The 14,377-nt window shown below is 41.9% G+C and overlaps 1 protein-coding gene across 3 annotated transcripts in view; it reads right to left on the bottom strand.

Annotated features, from left to right (window-relative positions):
- Positions 1-12,646, bottom strand: part of ZRANB1 (zinc finger RANBP2-type containing 1) — a 42,774-nt gene extending 30,128 nt beyond the window's left edge. For 2 of the 3 annotated variants that reach the window (XM_054207341.1, XM_054207338.1), the window contains exon 1: positions 12,560-12,646. The gene's annotated coding sequence lies outside the window, so the exon portion shown is untranslated. Of the gene's footprint in view, positions 1-8,919; positions 9,067-12,559 lie in introns of those variants that run through there. The other variant, XM_054207340.1, reaches the window with a different exon arrangement.
- Between the last annotated feature and the right edge of the window lie 1,731 nt (positions 12,647-14,377).

The following is a 14,377-nucleotide window of genomic DNA, read 5'->3' as shown; positions in this document are numbered from 1 at the left end:
ATCAGTCTGCTGAAGTAAAAGCACTAGAACCAAGCAAAGTAAAATCCACACCAAAACATATTTAAACACTCTTATTGGAATCTGAAACAGTATGGGGAAGGAAAAAAAAAAATCTTTGATCCCCTCCAGTTTGTGTAGAGGGCATAATAGAGGAAAAGGGTAAGGCAGGTAGATAAAGGACAAATAGAAAAATATATACAGTCTATTTCCTTCCTTACCACAGAATCGTTACCCAACATATAAGACTCAATTATGTGCTATTTTTAAGCATGCAAGACTATTTAAAATACAAATGTTATACTGATTGACTGACAATTCTCATTCATCATATTGCAACTCTCTTGGCTAACAAAAACACCTAGAGTCTAGTAAACAAAAACTTGGAAGATAAGTTAGACAACAGGATTACATTCAAAACCAGACACATCAAGGTTAGTTTATACCTGTTCTCCAATTAGAAAATGCTTTATGAGGTAATACATTCTTCACCAAAATACCTTCACACACACCTTGCTCTACCAAGGCATAGCTAAACGTCCACTTATATTTGTCACCCTTTCTCCTACTCTCTCCCTTCCGTGGGCTCCAGCAGGCAGCACAGGATTTTTCCAGCAGCTCGACTCTATCTATTCACCGTATCAGGTGGCTGCATGAATGAGGGGCTATCGCATGGCCAGGACCGAGGAGAGGGCAGGACTATCCTTTTCAGCAGCAATCCATATTTATGCTGCATGAAAGCAGATGAGCAACCAGGAACGCATAAAGCTTTCTCATAAAGCCCAGGTTCTAATATTACTTGTTTGAATAGCCTGCAGAGCACTTCACTCCCACCTATACGTTATAAAACTGTGTCAGACTAAGGAATGTGCTGAGAAGGCAGTTAGACTTCCCACTGCTTCCCCTCCACCATTCACTCAAAGAAGTCCATGCCCATGTGTAATGGGAGAAAAGGAGCGAGATCATACTAGGATCTCCCTATCTGTAATAAAATAAGTGAAAAATACATGCATATACACAAGAATACAAAGTCAACTTGATTTTACTAAAGGTGACTTCATAAAGATGACTTTTTAGAAACTTGGGAGGAAAAACAGTTTCTATACTGTATAAACAAACTAAAGCTTTGCTAAAACACCTCCTGTTTGAGTACACTATATGCTTAATTTATCTATTCCACTTGGTCAAGGCTTTTCCCCCCCCCAATTCCCCAAGTAAGTTTTTTATCACGTTCTTAATAAGCTTATCCTCTCTATGAACAGTAGAGTTTTCTGAGATATTAACGTTTCCTAGTCAGGAACTTAAGACAGTTGAACACGGTTTTCAGAAAAGAGAAGGAAACAGCACACCATCCGTGCACCTGCCAACTGACACCAACAGGACCACCAGGAGCAGTTTCACTTGTGCTCTGAAGGACAACCAGAAAGTGTCTGTCCCAACACGAGCTTGAGAATAATTTCTACCTGAGCAGAAGCTGTTATGTTTTCAATCAAAAGCTAGATAAGCTTGAAACGCGTGATGAAGCCTAAGAGGCTACAAATGTTCTCTTACCTGCCCTAGTTTGTAAAGCCTTAAACCAAGCAGTTCCCATCGCAAACAAATCCCAACGCACATTTGGGACGGGGTGAGAAAACAAACCATCATCTGTTTTCCCGACATTCAGGCCAGGAAAGAAGATTGCTGCTCAAGTTGTAAAGCAGCTGGTTGAAAAAACTACCTAAACAAATACTGAGATACTATTTATGAAACTAGCACAGTACATAACTGTGTTACAGAAAAGCTTTCATATATGAGATTAGGTTTTTAGCTGCAATTATTCTCTGTGCCCCTTAAAAAGCTAGATGAGATGCTTTCTGATATAATTCTTAGAGAGGCTGAGTATCTGCAGCTTTGAAAGCCTCCCAGATGCAAGCTCACTACCTCCGAACACAAGGCCTTAGGTTATTATCAAGTAAAGAATATAAAAAGGTTCAATGGAACAATGCAATTTCTCTTCGATAGCTCTGCTAACACCCACTACAGCACAGCTAGATGAGGAAATTTAGCACTTTCACTTATCAGGATTTTGGTTGATTTTTGTTGGGGTTTTTTTTTGGTTGGTTGGTTTTTTTTGTTTTGTTTGGGGTTTTTTTTAGGTCCTGGTCTGACCCCCCAACTGCACCCCAGCCCAGGGACACTAGAACCATCTGATTTCCTGGTGATACAGGATCATCATCCAGCCACTAAGCAGTTTGAAGCTGGTTACATTTTTTCAGAATTACTTCCTTGCCACGCTGTCTTCAAGTTAACTTGTTATTTTAGATTCTTCACAGAGGAGAAGTTGAATCATGTAGTACCTCCTCTGACAGAGAAATAGCACAGCAGTGACTATGAGGCACAGGTGCATGACCTAACATCCAAAAAAGCACGAGCAGACAAGAAATTAAAACCCACAAAACTCTAAGCAACTTCCAATCAATCAGTTTATACAGCATGCTAAATACCTTCTGGACAGACTAGCACAGTAACTCAGTACATTAAAGGGGAGAATACATTAAAATCTGATAAATCAAGTAACAAAGAAAAATCAAAACATTATCAGACTTGCTAAATAAAGTCAGGCAGAAAAGGACACCTAGAACAATCGCAAGTTTTTTCTTTCACTTTGTTTCAACTTTCAAGAATAGTCTTTTTTAGGCGCATGGGGAAAATACAAAGCACAGAAACTGGGAAGAAACAATGAAGTCCTCAAATAACATTTTTATGACAGGATATATTATATTCCCCTCAATTTAATTATTCCACTGTGTCCAGAATTATTTTTTTTTCCTTTGGCTCAAAGAAGGAACAATATGGAGCTCCATTTCATTAAATGATCAAGCTCTCCCCCGCAAACAGGCCAGATGCTGATTGAGACCAGTCTCCAGTACAGATTTTTTGCTGGGATGGTTATATCAGAAGCACATCTGTGCTGGCAGAAACCTTATGTAATTATACTCATCAAATCAGTGTTCCCACCTTCACTCGTTTTGCCCATGTCTACAGATTTTCGAACAAAACTAACTGCTTCTGTACTGAAAGGGAAGAGAGAGCTCAACTTCAGCCTTCATCAAGACTTGCCGGGGAAAAGAGATCCACTCTGCTTCCCTCCCACGTAGCTGCCCCTCTTAGGCTGCTCCAAAAAAGAAAAGGAGGCTGGTTTATCTTTATTTTAAAACACTGAATCAACTTTTCAGAGGAACAAAAGAAGCAGAAGCATCTTATTCTGAAAGAAAAAGAGGTCTCTAACCCAACGCAGAATTTACTAACTCAACAGTTTGTGAGTGTAGAAGTTACACCTTTCCCACATCCACGCACAGAAAGGAGCGGGGAGGAACAGGACCTCGAGTCAAAGCACAGGATCAAAGAACAGCACCTTCACCAACTGTATTCTTCACGTATTATGAAACATGGTGTATTTAAATGTACATCTACCAAGAAGAGGTCTCAATCCAACAGCTGTAATTGCTCATTAACAGATGGAAAATGTTGCTGTGAAGTTTATATACACACATGATGGACAAACAGCTTTTTAAGAAAAATTGCCTATGATTAACCCCGCATAACTTGACGCATTTTCAGAAGTGTTCCCCCTTGTACGTCACTACCTCAAGTTCTCTTCCAATTACCCATAAAAAAAACCTACCATACTTCTTAGAAAATTGAAGTTCATTTATACACAAATAAGCTTTCTAATTAAAGCTATAAAAGGAAAACCTGTTAAAATCACACACCTGGATTATCACCTTAAATGGTTATGATAAAACATGCACTAGACTGATTTTTTTTTCCTGTTTTGTTCTGTAAAACTGCAGACCATTTCTAAAAGATGCACAAGATGAATTTGCGTCAACTGTTCACAACAGGAAACAAAGCAATGTTCTATTTCACTGTTTCCAAACAAATACATTTATAAATGGCTCTGCTACTGACTCTAACCACAGTGTCTTTGTAAAGCTCATATACGCTGCATCAAGGGACTCTTCAAACAAAGATTTTGCCAGTTTTTAAGTACAGCCAGTAGGAAGGTCTAGAGGATAATGTAGCCGTACACAAGCTCAAATCAAAAAGGCCAATTTGTTTCTTTCAAACTTCTAAACTCTGCAAATCTCCTCTATGAATTCTTACATAAAAGACATCACTATTTAACTGGCTCAAATTTACTTCTGTTATCTGGGTCCAAGAATCCTTGTGAAGTATCACACTATCAATACACTTCAACAAAAGCAACTTACATTTTTAAATAACCTATCTGAAATTTATTGACAGTATTAAGAATTGATTTTCACATGAAATTTGCCTTGACAAATTTTCTAAGGTGGAATTTCACTGACACTTTCTTCTCTTAATTTACTAAGCTTACTTACTCCACCTTCAACTGTTCACTATTCTTGCAGGACTGCTTTCTCAAGAATTCGGCGTAAGCCTCAACAGATCAGTATATTAAGAGTACAGAACTTGAACCTAGGTTTCTATACTTTGAAGGGAACTAACAATGAGTTCCATTGTCAGCTCTGCAAATTAGTTTTAAAAAAAAAAATTAAGAACATTGACCTTGTCAGTGAGACAACCAAATCAGATCAGCACTGGATCTGGAAGCTTTGCAGTAAGGGCAGTAACTATGTATTATAATAAAGAATGGAAAGATTACTGCAAAGTCACAAATGCAGAAGCATTTTCTTTATTAGCCTGAATACACTGAAGCAAGGAATCAACAAGTAAGCATAGTTTGCTTTGGTTGTTAGGACAGTTCATTAAAAATTAAAGGATACTGTCCCAAACCAACCAGCAAAAAGGAAAAAATAAGTCTGTCATCTCAGGAAAAAAGCATTTAAATCCTTTTTGGCAAGCTGCTCTATGAGGTCAGGGTTTTTTACTTACGAAATTTTTATTTCTTTAAAGAACACTAGACAGCTATTTGCAGTACAGACAGTAGGAATCGGTCTCAGACTGCAGCTATCGTTGCAGAAACCCCCTTCTCCTAAAATACAGCCAGAAAGCAAGAACTATGTTGGGAAACAGGCTTCTGTCAAACTACATTATCCTTTCCACCCTCAGCCCAGCAAGAGCACTGCTCTCGAAATACACACCTTTGCTCTTCAGAGTAATAGAGCTGTTCCTTTGCTCCCAACAACAGGGAGAACAGGAGGAACGTCTGTCTTAAGAGAGGCATCATTGAGCTAAGATTGGCACAAATCTCAGTTCTATTAAAGACCAAGTCATTGCTGTGTAAATCAAAACACAACCCACAAACTGTAATATTAATGGTGCATGACAAAAGAAACATTGAAAATATTTTAGTTATAACTATTTACAGTCTAGTATGTTAAATGAGTTTTAACTTTTTTTTTAAACCGGTTTTCATAGTCTAGGCTGCCAACAAATACTCTGTACTGCAGATTTTTAAGTATGACCTCCTTCATTACGTACAACATTTGATCTACTCTTATAAGCAGCCAATTAGTGAAAATCCAGAAGACTTCATCTTTCACAAAGAAACATGCTGCAAGAAATGCAGTTCTATTCACCAAAAAAAAAAATCTGAGAAAGTAAGTAGTAGCTTTTGAAAACATTTAGAAGTCTGCTCATTGGATGAATTCTGATGGGCTTCATTTACATACAATTAATAACAAATACTTTCATTTTGATTTATGGATTCATATCTCATTTCAAAGCATCTTAAGTCTAGTTTATTAGGTATTTATCATATTCAGAAAAATTATGCTGATTTTGCTTCAGCTGTCTTTTCAATGTTCTATTCACACTTCCAATCCAACTGCTATCATTCCAACTAAACCTAAAAGCCTGACTTTGCCTGAGTAAGAGAATTTATATGCAGTTTTAATGCAAGAAGATGCCTAATTTTGCAAACATTCTATGAAGTAAGAAGTCAAACATTCTAGAGGTTACAGATCTTAGGAGACGTCTGAAATACAAGTATTGACAATGAACTTCAGGTTAGGATTCAGACCTAACTATAAACAGACTCTTCTGCAAAAGCAGAAAACCCATCACAGAATTAACAGATATTTGACAATACTAAACATTCACTCTTCCTGCTGTCTTTTTTATTTTGATGTTTATCCCTTGAAGCGTTTTTGTGCTCTTTAACTATTACAGTTAATCCTGCTGTGTAACTTGTGAAGTACTAGTTTCCATTTTATTTGTTACTCATCTCAAACGGGTCAAACTACATACAGCTCTATTAAATTTGTGACTGAAAGCCAGGAAAACCCTAACTGCTGAAAACAACCTGTAAAAAACAGTAGCGGCAGTTCGCAGTTCAGTCCTCTTTCTTATTTCAGGAGAGAATTACATTTTTCAGGGTTCTTTTTCGTTCCATTTTAAACTCAATTAAAAGCAAACAACTATTTAGATGAGATGTTACTACACATTAAGAGGGACTAAACACAACTGCTTACTTAGAAACCAATACCATTTGGGGAAATGGGAGTAAGCAGATCAACAGTTACATAATACACAGCATCTCCCACACAATACTAATCAAAAAACAAGCAAAGCGACTCAAAATAATGAGCTATGATAGAGTATTTGCATAAATACAGCCAGCGACGTTTAATGAACCTGACCATCATGAACAGTCAGCAACAGATGAATACTGACTCAAGATAGGACGTACAATATGTAATAAAAATGAAGTTTTAACAATTCTGTTGTGTTTTACGACATTCATATTGGACAAAGTCGAACAAGAGGATTCTTTATAAAAAGCGAGGTCAGACGCAAAAATACAGTTTATCTGTGTTTGGACTATACGACTAAAACATGAGACTTAGTTTTTGTTTAGAACTCAGCCATCCTCACACAAGATGAGGAAAACCAGATGTCACACTCTGAATAAAGACACACTGTGGAATCAGACATCAAAACTTAGAAACACTTAAACCTGTCCAACAACCAAGGAGCATTACATCAGAATTTGTACGTTTGACATTCAGTTCTAGTAATTATCCTCTGGACCTCCTCAATACTGGCTGACCATAAATTAGATCACGGCTAGATGCACAGACATAGTCAGCATTTGGTGGAGAAAAACCACCTGCCTCCGAATGAAACAAGGAAACACACGCTTAACATTAACTATTGTGGAGTTTCCTCCTAATTAATGGCAAGGCACTTTCAGATACAGGTAAGGACCACCTTTGGTATACGTATTTGCAATTGGGCTATACTCAAGGTGAGTTCTAGTTCAAGTAAGCCATACAAGCAACACTCCTTTTATCTAGCTCATTAAGATACTGGCTAGACAGCAAAATATCAAAAATATAAATAAATTTACAAGAGGACAAAAAAGGAGAAGCAAAAATGCTATTATCACAGCACACAAAAAAACACTACTATGTATGTCATTGCTTAACGTAGCTCAAAGAACTACTATCAAATATCAAAGGGAAAACAAATTCAAACTCCTTATAGAGAAGGAGTGATCTCAGTTCATTTTTTTTAAATCTTTTTTTTTTTTAACCTTACGATTAGTAATCTCCATTTTGCTCATCATGTAGTGATTAACTTGGAGTTGTTTGATATACAAGGTACACTGGGCTGCTAGAAAGTTTCAGAGTAACACCTCTGAACCAGCAAACCTTCTGCTTTTGGGGGGTGGGAATAACTTTCTGCTAGAGGCAACACTGAACAACCTTCTTTAAATAAACCATTTAAAAGCCATGAGGTGACAATTATTTTTATCCCTGCCAAGCTAAACAGTAATGGGGAGGTCAAAAAATGTAAATAGGCCAGCAGACCGTCCCAACCCTTCAGCAGCAAGATAAAAATTAGCTTCTCAACAAGCACATAGTAAGGGGAAGCCTTTGTAGCCAAAACCTAAACCCACAGGCCCATCCAATAGAAGGAATAAGTGACAAAATGACAATCAGACACCTAATACAAAGTACTTCTGACTTACCACGGTAGTGTGAACTAAAAAAATAAAAAAAAAAAATAAAAAAAGCCTAGCATGAAAACAAGTATATACTCAACACTTCTTGAAACTGCAGAAGACTTAAGACTCAGACCTATAGATTAAAACTGTTTCAGAGGAGCATTCAGACAGCAAAAACTAATAAATACGCCAGCTGTCTCTGCTGAATCCCTGCTTACATACTGGGAAAATGAATGGAGACAGAAGAAATACTTTCAAGCCCATTAGCCTGAAAGAAGTACAAGTCAACACTTACACAATGCACTAATGCATTTACAGTCTTTACAACCACAAGAGATAGGATTCTCTCATAAACGGACCATCACCTTCACAAAGCAAATTTTCTATTTTTTGCTAGAATTATCCACATTTATGAAATTTACGACACAGATTTGTCCTCCCAGATAATCAACTGACTATGCACCATGCGCCACACAGTTTTCAAGGGAACAGACCTACAGAAGTACGTGAAACTTCAAAGCCACTAAAAGATTATTTGATCGTAATAGTTTTAATCTACTGAAAACAACACAAACCACTCAAGTTTATTTTTCTTTACAGAGCCACGTGAACAACGGTTCAGACAATTTTCTTTAGCCCAGGAAAGCTAACTCCTGAGTATCTAGAAGACACTGGAACACCCATGTAACTTACATGTTCCTTAAAGTCTGTAAACTCCCTTAAAGTCTGTAAACTTTTTCTCTTTCTTTAAAAACAGCTACTCAAGACTATATGCTAAATCAAATCAAAGTCAAAGAATCACAAGGAGGATTTTTAAACCTTAACATTTGCTTGCAAAAATAATGGCAAACAACCCGGATAAAACATCACCATGTACTGACTTCTGACATGGTGGGAAGGCGAAGAAGAAAAAAAAAAAAAAGAAAAAGAAAAAAAAGAAAAAAAGACTGCAGCCTTCTTGCTCACAAGTGACAGTTTCAGAAAGAAGTCCTATTTACACTTACCAAAATAGACACAGGTCCATCCTTCCAGTCCCCCGGACAGCACGTTGCACGCCCGGTATTCGTTTTGTACCTAGCTCTCGTTACTTCAGGTATTTCCAGCTTAATTCTGAACTCAGCCTTAAAGACAGATGTAAATTCCGTGCCTTCTCCAGCATTTGTCTTAGAAGTCCTAACTTTCGTTCGTTTAAAATGCACGTATGAATACAAGCAAAATGAGCAGAAAAAAAAAATCCACCTTACTAGAAATAAAAAATAACAATGCAATAGTATGCTTGTTTTAAGCACAAGCAGAACACGATACCAGAATCAATTCAAATAACCAAAGGGAAAAATGACAACTTAATTATATCTGCTGTACAGTAAAAGATGCAAAAGGGCTGCAAATTTGTCTGCTTTGCAGGGAAGATGCTCTGCACATACCAGCGACTACCACTCTTTCCAAGGTATTATTCCTCCATATTCTACCATTCCTTCTGCCTTCTTGAACCAGGTCTCCTATCAGCCCCCTCCTGCAGGCAGTTCCTTCTTCAAACATCACCGCACCCATTCCCTGATCAACCCCCTCCACACCTCTCCTCTCTCCAGTCTCCACCAAAATGAGTTTTCTGCATAAATGGGACAGCAGTAGAGGAAAAAACGCAGTATTGAAAAACACCAGGTGGATACAACTCCAGTTTGACTACAGAGCTTCCGAAAACCTGCCCATGCCACAAAGAAGGAAATACAAAATCATCCATATGATAGAAGATTGCGTTCTCAGAATTGATGTTGAAGTACTAGAGTTCATATTTTGAAGTATGTTAACTGTTAGATACCGAAGAGATAACAGTTCTATTATTAATCTTGTATTTCAAGAAAGTTCCAAAAGAACTAACTACATCCATACGAGAAGCGTGCTTCAGCAACTGATGCAAAAATGAACACAGTCACAAAATCAATCCAATTCTGTGCAAGTTCAAGCAATGTCAGCTATGCAAAAACTGCTATGAAAAAGAGTAAGTATCAAGAAAGCATCTGAATTAGAAGGCAGAAGTTTTCTTTTCCAGGTATAACAAATTCCATTAAACAGTCATTGCAAAGTTATATGTTATTTAACTGATTTCACCAAGCTATGCCATTTGACAAGTGAAGTGGTAAGGTCTTCGTCAGCTGTGTTGAAAAAAAAAAAATTCTCATTTCAACTTTGCCTCATTTCCCTCTTCATATGTAGTACTACTTAAAAAAAATTAAGAACTCTGTTACAGCTAAGCCAACCATTTTCAGCTGCCAAACTAAAGTTTAGTTCCATTTTAGAACCAGGAGCCTGTGGATCATAATTCATGCAGCTAAAATGAGGATTACTTGTTGACATAAATTTTGAACAGCTCAAAATAACCCAGTCTTCAAATTTTGGGGGGAGGAAGGGGCAGTTTAGACTGCAGTCACAGTTTAAATACTTTGCTGCAATTAGTAGATGGCACATCACGATACAAGAATGTATTGATCTGAAGTTCTGCACAATCTCAACCCGGTGCAAAACTGATATGGCAGAGAGAAGCTGGAAAGAGAAACGTTAACGCCTAAGTTAATATCACATGAAGGAGCCACTAAATCTCACATTAAAGTGCCTGATAGTACATTTGATTATTTGATTGACTGTATTAAAAATAACCTCCCATACAATCAGTAATGTATTTTCCAAGCAGAATACACTTCTGACTTATTTTCAGATCCATCTTGCAAAGAACACCAAAAATGGATGGGATTTCCCATCCCCAAGGAATTTACACATCAAGTGACACACAATTAGAATGGCCATACACAAGGCTAAATTAGACTGAAAATGTTGCCTTGACCAACTTTGCGTTTTAACTAGTCTCCAATTTAAGTCATGCTTCTGTGATGAATCCCATTGATGCTTTCATGCCACTCAGTGTTTCAATTAAATTAATATTTTTAATTATACTTCTGAGAAAATGCTAATGGATACAACTCCACAATAACAGATTATGGCCTCATCGGTCATCCTCATCTGCCTGTCCTTACTTAAGCGGCATAAGAAAAGTCAAGGTAATAATTTCTTTTTTCTTCAAGAGAATTACACCACATAATAAGAGTTTCACAAATCCTGCAAAACGCAATGCATCCAAAAGCATTATTCTCTTTCAATGCTGTGACAGACTTAAATCAGAAGTGATCTTTTGCATATGACATGCTAGACGCTGACACACCAATTCAACTTCACCTTCAGGAGGAGGCAAATAAAAGAGTTCCAGAACACCTCCTGCTGCTTACCTGTTTCCCTCTCTCTGAGTAACCACCAAGAAAGGAAAGGAAAAAAAAAATTAAAAAAGAAATACGCTTCACAAATCTCTTCTGCAGTCACCAAACACATAAAAAAAAAAACCAACAGAAAAGCAAAACTAAGTGCAACAAATCTCTCCTGAACTACCATTACAAGATTCTGCTCTCACCAGAATGAGCTTTAACACAGTATGGGTTAGAGAAATGAGGAACTTAAGGTATTACACAGAAGACATCTCACCTTTCAATTTTTGCATCAACAAACATAACAATGTGGTATTAAACTCACATGTGAGTTTCAACACTTATGGCACAGTAGGTAGCTGGTGAGTAAAGACTGTTCAAGCCCGGCACAAAGCCCATCACAGAACACTTGTTTACTACATCGACTCCCAAGAATTCTAGAAAAAGTTGTCATTATTGTTATCACCGAAAGTCACCGTTCCAGCAAAAAAGTTCTCAGCAGCAGTGCTGTATCTGCCAGGCAGGAAACCCAGATTAATTTTCTCCCAGCTCTCCCCCACCCACTGCTCTCAGGAGAGCGGTGGGTGCTGTGGGGATGCTGTCCCAAAGTAGGGTCGATTACCGGGTGTGCCAGACGCCAACAGACCGGGGTGAGGGCTGGAAGGAAAGGCTGTTGTCACCCCGAAGGAAGGGCCGCCAGGCACCTCCGTGACCTCCGCAGAGAAGTTTACCTTCTCCTGGCTGGAAGCTGCCGCAGCCTGGGACTGGGAAGGTAGAGTCAGAAAGGCACCGGAAGCATTTGCCTCGCTCGTTAATCCAACTTTTTCTATTTATTTTTTTTTTTTTTAAAACTTCAGCTCACAAAAACAAGCTCGATTTTGGAATACTTCCCACGCTATACTTTATTCCTGCTAAAGCACCCACAATACCCGATATCGTACTACAGACGGTACCATGGAAGTTCTGCTCTCCAAAACACACAGATACAAGCAAGTGGCTCGCATCACTATTCTACCACGGCACACAGACCAAAACAGCCATATACATCCAAAAAGCATTTAAAAAGCAGCGGGGTGTGTGTGTGTGTGAAGTGGGAGGCAGCAGAGGCATGATCTCACCCCGGCAGCCCTAGGTGCTGCAGCCCCGCATTCGGAGCGGCGGCCACAGGAGAGAAAAATCCGAGTTTCCTGCCTTTGTACCGAAATGTGGTTGGTGTGAGAGGGCTCTCCAAGAGCAGCACGGCTGCCCGCCAAACCGACCCCCCACCTTCCCTCAGTGGGGCCCGAACCGGCCACGGAGGAGGCGACTCCCCACACCGCCCCTCGCCCGGGCCCCCGCGGGGGGCAACCGGCCGTTCCCTCCCGCGCCCCCGGGGAGGGGAGAGGGGCTTTACCTCACCGCCGCCGGGAGCCGTCCCTCAGGCTCGGCGCTGGCTGCTGCCGCCGCCGCCGCCTCCCCCCCCCCCCCCCCGGCCCGCTGGCTGCGGCGTCCTCTACCCGCTCACGACATGGTTTCTCCCAGCGCGGCGGGCTGCCGCGGCGGCGGGCGCTCCCACTCGGCGCGACGGGGGGGAGGGGGGAATACGGGAAGGGGGCGGGGGGGAACCTCTCGCCCCGCTCCCCGGGCTCCTCTAATGGCGGCGGCTGGAGCGGCCCAAAGCAAAATAAACCCCCATACGGCCAGCGGCCCGCACGTCAGCCCGGCCTGCCGCCCTGCCCGCCGCCCATTGGCGGAGCCCGCGCCGCCCCTTCCGCCAATGGGCGCGCGCCTCTTTGGGAAGAACGGGTGATGTCATCCCTGCCGCTGAGGGGTGGGGGGGGCGCTGAGGTTCGTCCCGCCCACACCCCCCTGCGGAGCCCCGCCCACTGCCGCGGCTTGCTTCGGGACGGGCCCGACGCCGCCGGGGACCCTCTGCCGCCCCCCCCCGCTGTCCCCCGCAGCCGTTCCCTCACACACCGCTCGGTATCCCCTTCGGCTGCTCCCGGCTCCCTCACACGCACCCTCGGCCCCCCCCCCCCCCCCCCCCCAGCCGCCCCCCCCGCAGCCGTTCCCTCACACACACACCCCCTCGGGGCCACTTAGCGTCCTGGCCGCTCGCCCCTGGGAGGGACGTCCCTGGGGAGCCGCCTCAGTCAGCAGCGTCGGGGAGTAACGGGGGGGCTGCGTTGGGGATGGGAAGAGGACCATCCGCTTGGCTGGACGTGCAGGATCGTAGGCGGTGCATCGACATAAAGCTCCCTGTGGAAATAATCCCTCATAAACCCCCTCTTGCACATGGCCAGACAGCAGCCGTCGAAAGTACCGCTTCTGTGGCAACTGATCCTTCCAGTGTCCTGATGGGAAATGTCTCCTGCATATAATAAATAAAGAGAAAATGGCAGTGGAGGATCTTGTGCCCAGGCTGTACAGCCCCAGCCTGTGGTGGATCCCCAGTTATTCCTTCAGTTCTCCCATAGCAAAATATTTCCCTGAGCACTGCTAAGAAATAAACTATAACGATTTCCTCCACGTGTCGCTTCCTGACATTCCTGACTCAGCCGGAAGAGTATGTGTGGGGTTGGAGTTGAGGGTGTTCATAGAATCATAGAATGGTTTAGGTCGGAAGGGATCTTAAAGACCATCTGGTTCCACCCCCCTGCCCTGGGCAGGGACACCTCCCACCAGCCCAGGCTGCTCAAAGCCCCGTCCAACCTGGCCTTGAACCCCTCCAGGGATGGAGCAGCCACAGCTTCTCTAGGCAGCCATTTCCAGTGTGTCACCACCCTCAGAGTAAAGAATTTCTTCCTAATATCTAATCTATATCTCCCCTTTTCCAGTTTGAAACCATTCCCCCCGGTCCTACGGCTCCCCTCCCTGCTCCAGAGTCCCTCCCCAGCTTTCCTGGAGCCCGTTTAGGGACTGGAAGGGGCTGGAAGGTCTCTCTGGAGCCTTCTCTTCTCCAGGCTGAACCCCCCCAGCTCTCTCAGCCTGTCCTCCCAGCAGAGGGGCTCCAGCCCTCTCAGCATCTCCGTGGCCTCCTCTGGACCCGCTCCAACAGGTCTATGTTAACCCTGGCCTGAAGGTCTCCAGCCAAGTAGTGGTCGTGTGGTGCAAAGCCCGTTCCTCTTCTGGGGGGAAAAGGCCAGCAACAACTGCTCCACCAGCCCTTGGGTTCAGTCCTTGTGCTGGCTATGCAATCAGTTTTTTTGCTTTCTACTCCAAAATTACCAGT

This window comes from Rissa tridactyla, chromosome 6 (assembly GCF_028500815.1).
Source record: "Rissa tridactyla isolate bRisTri1 chromosome 6, bRisTri1.patW.cur.20221130, whole genome shotgun sequence".
NCBI lineage: Eukaryota > Metazoa > Chordata > Aves > Charadriiformes > Laridae > Rissa > Rissa tridactyla.
This window is presented reverse-complemented; position numbering and strand designations above follow the sequence as displayed.